This window comes from Engystomops pustulosus, chromosome 11 (genome assembly GCF_040894005.1).
Source record: "Engystomops pustulosus chromosome 11, aEngPut4.maternal, whole genome shotgun sequence".
Lineage (NCBI taxonomy): Eukaryota > Metazoa > Chordata > Amphibia > Anura > Leptodactylidae > Engystomops > Engystomops pustulosus.
In genome coordinates this window covers 51367455-51381702 of record NC_092421.1, presented here as the reverse complement: position 1 = coordinate 51381702, position 14248 = coordinate 51367455, and positions in this window count along the sequence as shown.

The window sequence follows — 14248 nt, the reverse complement described above, 5'->3', positions numbered from 1 at the left end:
ACAAGCTTTGAACCTAGTGCGACAAAATGACGTCACCGAGGCCGGCGCATCATCCTGAGAGCCAAGGTAATTCCCACCAATAATGCTGACTGTATGAGCTTTTGCCTGAGTATATGAACTGTTGGCAGAATACTCAGCATATGACTTTTAGTACTCCAGCAGTATACTGCATATAACAATGAGAAATGTAAAATGAGAAATACTATAGTCATGAGGCTGGAGAACTACAAGTACCAGCTCATATGCTGAGTATATGAGCTGGCACTTGTACTCTGGCCTCATGGCCATAGTACTTCTCATTGTACCCCTTTATTTTGCAGTATATGAGCCACATAATAATCAGCACCATATACTAAAAACAGGGAGAAACTGAGAACTGTTGAGGAAGAGCTTTGTGTGTGTCTTTCCACCATTCCTGCCAGGATATCCCTTTTGTATTTATCGAAACAGGCCCAGGTTTCACAATGAGTGAGTAAAATAAATTTAGAATCTATATTATTAACTATATCAGTGGTGGCGAACCCATGGCACGGGTGGGCACTCAAGCCATTGACCCCAAAACAGAGCTCACCAAACAGGACCAAATTCCCCAAATCTTCCTGCAGACCCAGGCAATTTACGAGCTATTTTAAAACGACACTTCATTGATAGAACTGCATTATCTTTGAACGTCATCCTACTGGACCCTACATTCTTACTGTACAAAGAGATCCTGGTGAGAAGCTACAATGATAGTCTGAATTTGCTCTCCTTCTTTCAACTGTATTAGTGGCCTCAAGGGGCCAAAACGATTGATAGATGTTGAAGAGCGGGTAGCAATAAGTTACTGCTTAAAATGCAATGTTGGCACTTTGCGGTAAATAAGTGGCTTTTGGTTATAGTTTGGGCACCGGTCTCTAAAAGATTCGCCATCACTGAACTATATGTATAATATGACTGTTTTAGTGTCATTTTGTGCTATTTTGGTTGGTGGTGTGCCCCAGGGTTTTCTAAGTATAAAAAGTGTGCCGCGGCTCAAAAAAGGTTGAAAATCACTGCCTTAAACCATGACACATGCACCAACTACTTTCACTGACTTCTTTACACACTTTGGGGTTCCATCTTTTTTTTAAGTGCTCTTAAACATCAAGACACTATATGAAAAGACAGATCATTACCCTGTTCAGTGCTGAACTGGAGAGCAATTCCAGTGGCAGTGTGGAAACTATTACCCGTTGAGATTCTATGTATTATCCTGTCTTATCTTGCATCTGTTTCTCAAGGGAGACAGCCTTCTATGGGAAATTGAATGAGTTTGGGATGTAAAGATGCAAATTCTAGAAATCACAGACTTGGAACGACCAACTTCTCTTGCTATGGCTGATAGGGTCACCCCTTTGACCTTCATCTGGACGACCTACTGCCAGAGGGTTTCAGTCACTTTGGAATAACACAACATTTTGGGGTCAGTGCAAACTGTCTGCCAGTTTGTCAGAAAATTTTATTCTGTGCTTTTAAATATATAGAATTTATGAAATAAGCTTAAAAACTTGCTATTTCTCATGTTAGGATACATTCATATACTGTAGGACTACATACTGTTGTTGTGTTGTACTCTAATCCTGATCTCCAGTGTATAATAAATGACACAGGCCAGGGCCGGTGCGTTCATGCCCCTGCCCATCCTGCTTCTGTCAGGCACCAGGGTTAGTGGACCCACTGGACCACTGCGGATGATGACGTAAACCGACACCTGGGAGCAGAGTTTAAGTGGTACCCGGTTTTTCACCAGAGCCCGCCGCAAAGCGGGTTGATACCACCAGGTCATTCCACAGGTGCGACTTTGTCCACGGTGGCAGCCATGGCGAAGTACAGAATTGTAAGGCAAACTCACGGTCAGGGACAGACAGGAGGTTGAGACAGGCAGCACAGCATCAGAGTTGGGGACATAGAGGTAGGTCAGGACAGGCAGCAAAGGAGCGTAGTCAAGAAGGAATCAGGATCACAACGGAATTCAGAACAAAAGCACAGGGCATCAGGAACAAAGCTTTCTCAAAGGCACAAAGATCCGGCAGGGGACACAGGAAGAGGCTGGCTATTTAACAAAATTGGCAGCCGGCTATCGCCAATTAGGCCCTTTACATTTAACAGAGCCACGGTAGACAGTGCGGGAACGCGGCGAGTTAAATGAGACAGAGGCAAACGGGAGCACCTGCGACACGAGACATGGTTTGCAGGGGCACACATGACAGCTCCCTAACCTTTTTTTTTGGATTTAAAAAAACTTAACCACTTAACTTTACATTAATAGCAATGATGGATGGTGGTCACATACAGACTAGACTCAATGGGGGTCATTTACTAAGGGTCCGAATCACGTTTTTTCATCGGGTTTCCCGAATGTTTCCGATTTGCAACGTTTTTCCCTGAATTGTCCCTGGTTTTTGGCACATGCGATTGGATTGTGGCGCATCGGCACCGGCATGCATGTGACGGAAATGGGGGGCATGGCCGTCAGAAAACCCTACGGATTCGGAAAAAACGCCGTATTTTTTTAAAAAAAGGGTCACTTCACACGCACTTACCTGCAACCAGGATAACTTGGTGAACTCCAGTGAACACCGACGGACTTCAGCGCAGCAGCGACACCTGGTGGACATCGGGCGCACTACCTTAGTGAATCCCGGCGGACCTGAATCAGCGTCGGAGAACCTACCGCTGGATCGCGAATGGACCGGGTAAGTAAATGAGCCCCATTGGGAGAGATTTATCAGAGCAAAACTGTGCTTGTTGCTCATGGCAACCAATAAGAGTTCTGTTTTCATTTTATCACAGCAACAAGAACAGTTTTGCTCTAATAACAGTTTTGCTTCTGATAAATCTCCCGCAATGACTGGGGCTAATCAATTGAATGAAATATGTGAAACTGATAAAATATCCCTGTAAGCAGATGATATTTTATTAACTGTACAGGCTACTCCAAAAGTGCTTCCTCCGATAATACATCTGGTAGAGAAATTTGGGACATTCTCAAGTTTGTTAATCAACTGGGAAACCTTACTTCCACTTGATGATAGTGTGGGTGAGAATCATTTGGGCAACGTTAATGTGCTGAAAAGAATATTCTCAATATTGAGAATGCACCTAAATCAAAAGATTTATTGAATTAAATATACTTCTCTTGCAGCAAAAATAACTACCATGCTTGGACGCATCTCTGCCTGCTGTTACAGCAAAGAGCAGAAAGAAGAGGAACCACAGGGATGGGAGCATCGGGTTGCCACGCCGAGCATTGGGGACCGTCGAAAGGTGAGTATGTAAGTTTATTTTTTTATAGTCTCATGTATGAGCCGAGCAGAGATTTGTCAGCACATTTTTTGTGCTGAAAAACTTGGCTTATACACGAGTATATATGGTATATGGAAAGGAATGTCCTTTTCCGGGGCGGATGAAGTTAGTTTAATTAAGATGATATTCCTCCCTCAATTATTATATTCCCTCAGTGTTAGCCCAATATAGATTCCAAAAAGGGATCTTTAGGAGTATACAGGCTAATTACTTCTGATCTTATTTGGGGAGGGAAGAAACCTAGATTAAAAATATTATAGCTTTATTATCCCACAGAGAAAGGAGGACTTGCCATTCATGATACGCAATAAGCAGCTCGCAGTGAGGGGAAAAGATGTCCAGCACTCCGGGCTGCTAATTATACACGCCCCGCACCTCTCTCTCTCCCATGCTGGAAGCATGGGAGAGCAAGGTGACGTCACGCGAAAGTCGTGATCGAAGCCTCCCTCTCCCATGTTTGATACGGTGGTGATGTCACAATGGCGGCATACATAATTAGCAGCCCAGAGCACCGGACATCCAGTCACAGCACATCGGGTTGCTAATTATACATTTCTGATACCAGCCTATCCAGCTTAGAGAAGTACAGCGCCAGGATCAACATCAAGAAGAGTGGAAGTGAGTATCAGTACATGTTTTTTACTTTTTTTAATGGTTGATTTGCTAGTGATAAATAGTAGGGGATACATTTTGTTAGATAGCTTAAGTGAACGATTGAAGGGTACAGGGATTGGCACATTTAAAATATATCAATTGTATCACGCTTTGAAATGTATTGATAATTATAGATTGAAAATGGAACACCATGAATGTTTGGAATATATCACAGAATGTGTAGCACAGAAAAAAATGATTTTACAAGTTGTATATGCAACATCCCCCACCGGGGCCTAGCCTTTTTCTTGGGGCCTGGAGACAGCCGGGGCTAGTGGTTGTGGCCTAGGCACGCTAGTGTCACGGTGCTTGGTATGGGGACCGGAGGGCTGTCCTACAGCCTGGCAGGTCTCCAGCAGGTGGTGTTGGCAAGAAATGATGAGGGAGAGGCTGCTGTGGTAGTTCTCCCTGGGGCAACCCTTTGGGGTCTGGAGTATGAGTCCCTGTGTGGTGGATAGGGTGCCCGTGATGGTGACAGCCGTAGTAGCAGGGATCAGACGGAGGCAGGCATTGTACAAAAGTAACTTACAGTTCTTTATTGGAACCAACAGGAACAATAGATAACGTGCCAAACGAATCTTGACAATGGTAGAAGGCTGGGGATGCACTTGGAGAGGGAACCACAGGGTTGATCACCAGCCTGGATGCAAGGGCAGGCTGGGAGGTAGCTGTGTCCTAGTAGGATGCTTCAGCTTGTCCTGGGTTACTTCAGATATCACCCTTGAAGGTAGGATGATACCCCTTTACTCTCACTAACTCCTCAGAGCTCTACAGTCTCTCTCTCTGCTTGGTCTGCATACTCTGACTGACTGACTCTAGAAATTTCCTGACCAGGGGTTTTATTACCCCCACTGGTCAGGTGGTGGTTACTACTCCAATTGCATCCCAGCTTACAATACAACATTAGAACCGATGTGATTGGCTGATGGAAAGACATCACCTTAAACAATTGACTCCTGCCTTACCAGGCAGGATCTACCGCTTCAGTTTTCCCCGTGTTGTGTAGTGACCTGCTGTCGGGTTGATCAGACTCCACACAAGTTGCGAGCTACATATTGGGACGTATTCGCAACAACCGCTCTGCCTTGCATCGGCAGGGGTGTTACATACCCCTGGGGCAGTTAAAAGAGCCGCCTTCGACTCGAATATGGACTGGCACAGAGGACCAACCGCTGGCCAGCAGTGGGGCCTCCGGGGTGTCCGTGTAAGTAATAGCCGGTAGAGGTAAATACAAAGAGACCCTTCCATTCTGCCTTGCATCGGCAGGGGTGTTGCATATAGAAATTTTAACACGGAAGGGTGTAGGCAGAGGTCGCGATAATGCCTCTACAAGCGTCTATGACACATGTAGAGGCTGATTTACTCCCCTAAATTTTACTCCCCCTGGTAATTTTCTTGTTTAGACACCAGCAGACACTGACCGGAGCTCAGGTCACATGACCTGCTCCAGCATCCGCGGGGAGTAGCTTCGCCCATCCCCATGACTGTGTGTGATCGTGCCCACAGTGCCATCAGCAGGATTGAGCTGTCTATGTGACAGTCCGATCCTTTACTGTGACAGGAGGACGATATTATCAGTCCCCCTGCCCCTGTATACAGCGAGAGGCTGCATGGAGAATGCTATATGCAACCTCTCTGCAGGTCTCTCTATACAGATCACTGATAACAGTCATCCAATTGGCTGTTACCATTAGATTACTGTTATCTGTGATCTATATAAAAGAAAAGCAGGGAACACATATATAATGTGTTCCTTGCTAAATTTGCCCCTGTAAAAAATAATAAATATAAAAAAAACCTTGAAAATTCAAATCACCCCCTTTTCCCTAGAACTGATATAAAACTTAATAAGCTGTAAAAATCCCAAACACGTTAGGTATCGCCGTGTCCCAAAATTTCCCGGTCTATCAAAATATAAAAGCAGTTATTCCTGGAGGTGAACCGCATAACGGATAATAGCACGCAAATTTTTTTACACCATTTTACATCACATAAAATTTTTTATAAAAAATTGACCAACAGGCCGTACAATCCTCAAAATGGCAGCAATGAAAACGTCATTTCATCTTGCAAAAAATGACATTTCACACAGTTCCGTAAACTAAAGTAGGAAGAAGTTATTAGCGTCAGAAGATGGCGAAATTTTGTTTGAATACATTTTCAGAAATTCATAAAACCTGTATAAATTTGGTATCACTGTGATCCTACCGATCCAAAGAATAAAGTAGAAGTATCATTTGAATTGCATGTTGAAAGTTATATAAACTGATCCCACCAGAAAGTGACTCAAATGTGTTTTTCACCAATTTCACCACATTTGGAATTTTTTCTCAGTGTCACTAAGAAGTAAAAATTGTTACGCAGAAAATAAGCCCCCACACTGCTCCGTACATGGAAAGGTGGAGAGCGAAAAATGAATTTAAAAAATGCTGCAACGTCAAGGGGTTAGAACTATATACGACTAGGAGTTATATATTAGTATTATTGAAAATGTCATACTCCATCTCAGCTAAAAATACTCCTCAAAAACGGTGAGAGAAGTATTATTACCCTTCTGGCAAAATGTTAGTGCGACCTCTGGTTGTAGGAATGATAAGTTCCCTGCTAGAAGGGGTTGGGATTCTGATGTTGGGATTATGCCGAGTAATATTTGGGATGAGATATATCAGAATATAGGGTATTCTTCTTTGAGTGATAATAACAAAATGGTACAGTTTAACATCATTCATAAGCTATACTTTATTCCAGCTAGATAAAAAAAATGGATGCTGGTCGCAGTTGTACTCATAAGAGATGTTGTATGGAGGAGGCAGATTCTTTTATTTGGCCCAGTCCTAATTTGGGTGAATTTTTTGATCTAGGGTAATTGGGCAAATGGAATCTATTTAAGGCCTCCCCCGTGAAATATATTTCGGCCAGTAGATCAGGATAACAGTTCCCGTGAAGTAAGATATGTAATTAACAGATTATTGTTCTTGGCAAGATTGCTGATAGCACAGAAATGGGGGGATTCTACAGTCCCTGTGTACGAGAATTGCACTAACAATTGCAACAGAGTTATACCTCCGATGGAGGCTCAATATGAGCCGTTATCCAAGAAACGTGTGCACGACACGCGGTCACATAGAAACACAGAAAAGGAATCCTTCAGCACTTCGTCTCTTGCAAATGCTTAGTACTTTATTGGAGCCATAAAATCCACATATAAGTCACATAATAGACTGGCGCGTTTTGAGCTGACCGCTCTTACTCTTAGTCTATAGCGGCTATGACTAAGCGGTTAGCTCGAAACGCGTCATTCTATTGTGTGACTTATATGTGGATTTTATGGCTCCAATAAAGTACGAAGTTTTTGCAAGAGACAATATGCTGGAGGATTCCTTTTCTTTGTTTCTGTGTACAAGAATTGGAGCACTCTTTTAAACAAAATTGAATGGTATGAACGGTGTTATTCTAGAAATATTGGGAAACTGGATTATTGTAATAAGATATGGAATGTGATCTAATTTTCTTACCCTCTATTATGGTTATGTGTTTGTGCATTTATGTGCACATATGTATAGATTTATGAGCATGTTTATGCATTTTAAAATTTTAACCCCTTAACGACTTGGCCTTTTTTAGTTTTTTCACTTTCATTTTTCACTCACCAACTTCAAAAATCTATAACTTTTTTATTTTTCCACATAAAGAGCTGTGTTATGGCTTATTTTCTGCGTAACAAATTGCACTTCATAGTGACGGTATTTAATATTCTATGGCGTGTACTGGGAAGCGGGAAAAAAATTCCAAATGCAGTGAAAATGGTGAAAAACCACATTTGTGACGTTTTCTTGTGGGCTTGGATTTTACAGCTTTCACTCTGCGTCCCAAATGACATGTCTACTTTATTCTTTGGGTCGGTACGATCATGAGGATACCAAATTTGTATAGGTTTTATAATGTTTTCATACATTTAAAAAAATTAAAACCTCCTGTACAAAATATATTTTTTTTATTTTGCCATTTTCTGGGGCCAATAACTTTTTCATACTTTTGTGTACGGAGCTGTGGATAGTGTCATTTTTTGCGAATTTTAATAGCATTTTCATTACTATAATTTTTGCGACCTTTTGATCACTTTTTATTAATTTTTATATATTTTTCAAAATGGCAAAAAAATGCCATTTTCGACTTTGGACGCTATTTTCCGTTACGGGGTTAAACGTAGTGAAAAAACATTATCATATATTGATAGATCGGGTATTTTCGGACACGGCGATACCTAATGTGTTTATGATTTTTACTGTTTATTTATTTTTATATCAGTTCTAGGGAAAGGGGGGTGATTTGAATTTTTAGGTTTTTTTATTATAATTTTTTTTTTTAAAACTTTTTTTTATTTTTACTTTTACTATTTTTCAGACTCCCTAGGGTACTCTAACCCTAGGTAGTCTGATCGATCCTATCATATACTGCCATACTACAGTATGGCAGTATATGTGGATTTTACTCCCCATGCATTACAATGTGCAATTAGCACATTGTAATGCATGGGTTAAAACAAAATAGCCTCAGGTATTCGGAACACCCGAGGTTACCATGGTGACTGATCGCCGCTCCCCGTGACGTCATCGGGGAGCAGCGATCCACAACAAGATGGCGGCGCCCATGCGGCGCCATCTCTTTGAAGCCGCCGGGAGCATTGCCGGCGGCGATCGAGGTGAGAACACCCGCGATCGGTGCTAGCACCGATCGCGGGTGTTACCGGTAAGCCTTTGCTGCAATATGCAGCAAAGACTTACCGGCTATGGAGAGGGCTCATTTATTTTGTAATTTCTCTCTAATCCCTTCTCCTCAACCAGTCAGGGGGTGGGGGAATGTATTACTAAGGATATTTATGGAAAAATATTATTTAATGTTTTGTATTTTTTTGTATATGTACAGGCAGTCCCCGGGTCATGTACAAGGTTCTGTAGGTTTGTTCTAAAGCTGAATATGTATGTAAGTTGGAACTGTATATTTTATAATTGTAGTAAGCTTGTAAAGGATGAGGGTCGCACTCTTGCTTGTTAGTATCAAAACACTTTCAACTTTATTTCTACATGGATACAGCGGTTACATCTTAAAACAATATCTGACGCGTTTCTGACCTTTTCGGTCCTTAGTCATAGATAAAAATGAGTGTGGTGAGAGAGACATTTATACTCTAGATACCGGAAGTGGTAAGGTAACACACAGGTGTGTGTGTCTCTGATTCACCTCCACTACTATGTGTTTATACAATAAAAAACATCGTGATATAAAACAAAACAACATAACATATTACAGATACACATACAGGAGTCTGGGATTTAGTAATTGACTAACAAGTCATTTCGCACATTGAATCCTTTAGGATAAATACAATCCTTTGTGAGGATCCAAAATCCCTCTCGGTTCAGAAGTTTTCTTCTGAGATCACCACCCCTTCTGTTAAGTTTAACCCTTTCCAAGCCACAGAAAGTAAAACCCGATATATCTCTATCATGATAGTTGATGAAATGCCTAGCGGCATTGGATGGATTTATATACTCTGGATTAGTGACACCATTAAGGTGTTCTCTTATACGTTCTTTTAGTGTCCTGCTGGTGCAACCTATATAATCTTTGTTACAAGAATTGCACGTAATGCAATAAACCACATTTTTTGTATTACAATTGATGAAATCGCGTATAGTAATTTCCGTGTTTTTATTTTTGTCTAATGTGGTTTTGCAATTTCGTGCATATTTGCAACTTTTACAGATTTTAGCCCCACACTTGAAAAATCCTTTGGTGTTTAGCCAGGACCTTGTATGGGTGTTTCTATTGGTGTCACTCGGAGACAGTATGCTGCCTATGGTTGGGGCTTTTCTGGTAGAAAAGGAGTAACCCCCCTGTAGAATTTGTCGCAATGTGTCATCCTGGTATAGTATAGGTATGTATGTGCTAATGATATTTTTAATAGCATTATGTTCTGCACTATACGTAGTGACAAAAGAGGGTTTAACATTACGTTTAGGAGGGGAGGAAAGTTTATGAGTATTGAAGAGTAGGCTTTCCCTGGATCTATTTAGGCTGATGTTTTTTTCTCTATCTAGGCTCCATTGGGTGTAGCCTCTCTTCTTTAATCTTTGTTCAATAGTGTTTACTTCCTTAGAAAACGCTGTGTCGGTAGAACAATTTCTTTTGGCTCTGAGCATTTCACCCACCGGGATGCTTTTTATAGTGTGACTAGGGTGACATGAGGAGCTGTGGAGTATAGTATTGCGGGCAGTACTTTTACGGTAAGTAGATGTGAAAATCTGTTCTGAATGAGTGTATGTCTCCAAACATAAATGATCATCATTTGGGGCGGCGATGAGGCGACCGTATCTGATTTCATCGAATATCTTAATAATAATCCCTTGAATTTATATTTTACATTTCAGTGGCATAACAATAATATTACCTTTTTGGATTTATGTTTGGAGACATACACTCATTCAGAACAGATTTTCACATCTACTTACCGTAAAAGTACTGCCCGCAATACTATACTCCACAGCTCCTCATGTCACCCTAGTCACACTATAAAAAGCATCCCGGTGGGTGAAATGCTCAGAGCCAAAAGAAATTGTTCTACCGACACAGCGTTTTCTAAGGAAGTAAACACTATTGAACAAAGATTAAAGAAGAGAGGCTACACCCAATGGAGCCTAGATAGAGCAAAAAACATCAGCCTAAATAGATCCAGGGAAAGCCTACTCTTCAATACTCATAAACTTTCCTCCCCTCCTAAACGTAATGTTAAACCCTCTTTTGTCACTACGTATAGTGCAGAACATAATGCTATTAAAAATATCATTAGCACATACATACCTATACTATACCAGGATGACACATTGCGACAAATTCTACAGGGGGGTTACTCCTTTTCTACCAGAAAAGCCCCAACCATAGGCAGCATACTGTCTCCGAGTGACACCAATAGAAACACCCATACAAGGTCCTGGCTAAACACCAAAGGATTTTTCAAGTGTGGGGCTAAAATCTGTAAAAGTTGCAAATATGCACGAAATTGCAAAACCACATTAGACAAAAATAAAAACACGGAAATTACTATACGCGATTTCATCAATTGTAATACAAAAAATGTGGTTTATTGCATTACGTGCAATTCTTGTAACAAAGATTATATAGGTTGCACCAGCAGGACACTAAAAGAACGTATAAGAGAACACCTTAATGGTGTCACTAATCCAGAGTATATAAATCCATCCAATGCCGCTAGGCATTTCATCAACTATCATGATAGAGATATATCGGGTTTTACTTTCTGTGGCTTGGAAAGGGTTAAACTTAACAGAAGGGGTGGTGATCTCAGAAGAAAACTTCTGAACCGAGAGGGATTTTGGATCCTCACAAAGGATTGTATTTATCCTAAAGGATTCAATGTGCGAAATGACTTGTTAGTCAATTACTAAATCCCAGACTCCTGTATGTGTATCTGTAATATGTTATGTTGTTTTGTTTTATATCACAATGTTTTTTATTGTATAAACACATAGTAGTGGAGGTGAATCAGAGACACACACACCTGTGTGTTACCTTACCACTTCCGGTATCTAGAGTATAAATGTCTCTCTCACCACACTCATTTTTATCTATGACTAAGGACCGAAAAGGTCAGAAACGCGTCAGATATTGTTTTAAGATGTAACCGCTGTATCCATGTAGAAATAAAGTTGAAAGTGTTTTGATACTAACAAGCAAGAGTGCGACCCTCATCCTTTACAAGCTTACTGCACCGGAGAGAAAAGAAAGGCGTTTCTGGAGGCTCACGCACCGGGAGTAGAGCAGGTCTGTAAACCGGTGATCATAGATCACCACCAATTGGACTCTATTTTATAATTGTAACCCCAGACAAATAGTTTTTGGTTTCTGTGACGATTAGATTTTAAAAATGTTCAGTTGTCATAAGAAGCAGAATTAACAATAAAGCTTCATTGCAGACACCTTTAATAACTGTTATAGCTGTTGTATCCTGTTGTATCCTGGGATGCAATAAATGCAAAAGCAAATAGATTACAAATGAAATGTGTCTGAGAATGGAGACAAGTGCGTATGTATCCTCCAGTGGCTCGTGTCTAGTTACGCTGGTTTCCTATTACTAGAATGTCACCTGTATGTGTTAGTAGATACCTCTGTGCAATCGTTCTCGTCTCCAGAACACTGTGAACATCATGCTTGTCACTATTGGAGGGATGTCTAATGCACACAGACATGGCTAGAGTTTCCATACACTACAAGCCTTCCTCTATCCAGGGGCTGAAGCATCATTTTAATTATAAATCGGCCATGGAGAGAATGCAACATGTCTTTTTACTTCCCTTTATTGCAAATTTAATAGAAATTTGAAAATGCAGGGACAGATTCAGAAAATCTCTGCCAGGATGGAAATGTGATGTTTGTGTGACAAATTTAGAGTGACACAAAGAGCACAGAATCAAAATGACAAGCTTCAATACCAAAAGTGCAAAGTTTTATGCATTTGGATTAGACAACACTGTTCTTTGTTTTCCTTCGGGCACGATGTTACATCTGATAAAAAAGCTGGAAAGTGGTCTGTATGGGGAGGCGGAGGGAGGGAAATCAACAGTAAAAAATAAAAGTAGAAAAGTTGCAAAATTAAGTAATAATTAACCCCTTGCCACCAATGCCTTTTTTCCGTTTTGCATTTTCCGGTTCCCAACTTCAAAAGTCCATAACTTTTTTTTATTTTTCAGTGTACAGAGCTGTATGAGGATTGTTTTCTACTTTTATAATTTTTCATTTTTAACTCCCCACCTTCAAAGATCTATAACTTTTTTTTTTAATTTTTCCATTCGCCGAGCTGTGTGATGCTTTGATTTCTGCGTAACAAATTGCACTTCATAATGCTGGTATTTAATATCCCATTCCATGTTCTGCGAAGCGGGAAAAAAATTCCAAATGCAGTGAAATAGGTGGAAAAAAACACATCTGTACCGTTTTCTTGTGAGGTTGGATTTTACGGTTGTTACTGTGCGCCCCAAATTACAGGTCTACTTTTTTCTTTGGGTCAGTATGATCACGGGGATAACAAAATTTGTATAGGTTTTATCATGTTTTCATACATTTACAAGAATGAAATTAAAATTTTTTTTTTATTTTGCCATTTTCTGGTGCCAATAGCTTTTTCATACTTTGGTGTACGGAGCTGTGTGCGGTGTCATTTTTTGTGACTTTTGATGACGTTTTCACTGCTACCATTTTTAAGACTGTACGACCTTTTGATCACTTTTTGTAGAATTTTTTATTATTTTTGACTATTTTTGATATTTTTTGTTACAGGGTTCAAAGCAGTGCAAAATGTTATTATTTTTGGAAATTTTCGGACCCAATGATACCTAATGTGTTTATGATTTTTACTGTTTATTTATATCAGTTCTTGGGAAAATTGGGTGATTTTTAATTGTTTTAATATAGTTTTTTTTTACTTTTTTTTAATTTTTACTATTTTTTGATTGATCCTACCATATACTGCCATACTACCGTATGGGAGTATATGGGGATTTTCCTCCTCATTCATTACAATGTGCTAATCGCACATTGTAATCAAAGGGTAAAAACAAGACAGCCTAGGGTCGACGCCCCCCCCCTTCCTCAATTTTTTTTTTAAGCCACCGACAGCTTTGCACCGATTGTAAGTGTTACCAGTAAGTGTTTGCTGCAATATGCAGCAAAAACTTACCAGCTATGGAGAGGGCTCAGCCCGTGAGCCCTCTACATGCACTCGCACACAATGTGTGATGTACAACACACATGTACGACACCACATGTCGGGAAGGGGTTAAATTTTTAGGTTTTTATACATTTTTCAAAGAAAATCTACAATCAAAAACAAGCATAACAAACCAGGGACACTGAGGCCTATTGTCCATGAGTGCGTTTGATGCAAGCAACTGACATCAAACTCGCATTTTGTGCACACTGAAACTTCTGGCCCAAAGACTCATAAACCGGACGGAACACATTCTGCATTCAGGTCTGGTTTATGAACATTCGGACCAGAAGTACCAGTGCGCACACAATGCAAGTTTGATTGGAGTTGCATGTGACTGTGGTGATCTTCTTTGTTATTTGTTATCCATGTCCTACTTCCTTCTAAAATCAACTTTTGACATTCTGTAAATTAGCCTCCATGCTCTGTCTTCACAGGCCGTCTCAAGCTTCCTCTGCTCCCTCCGCACTTCCCTCCTCTCAC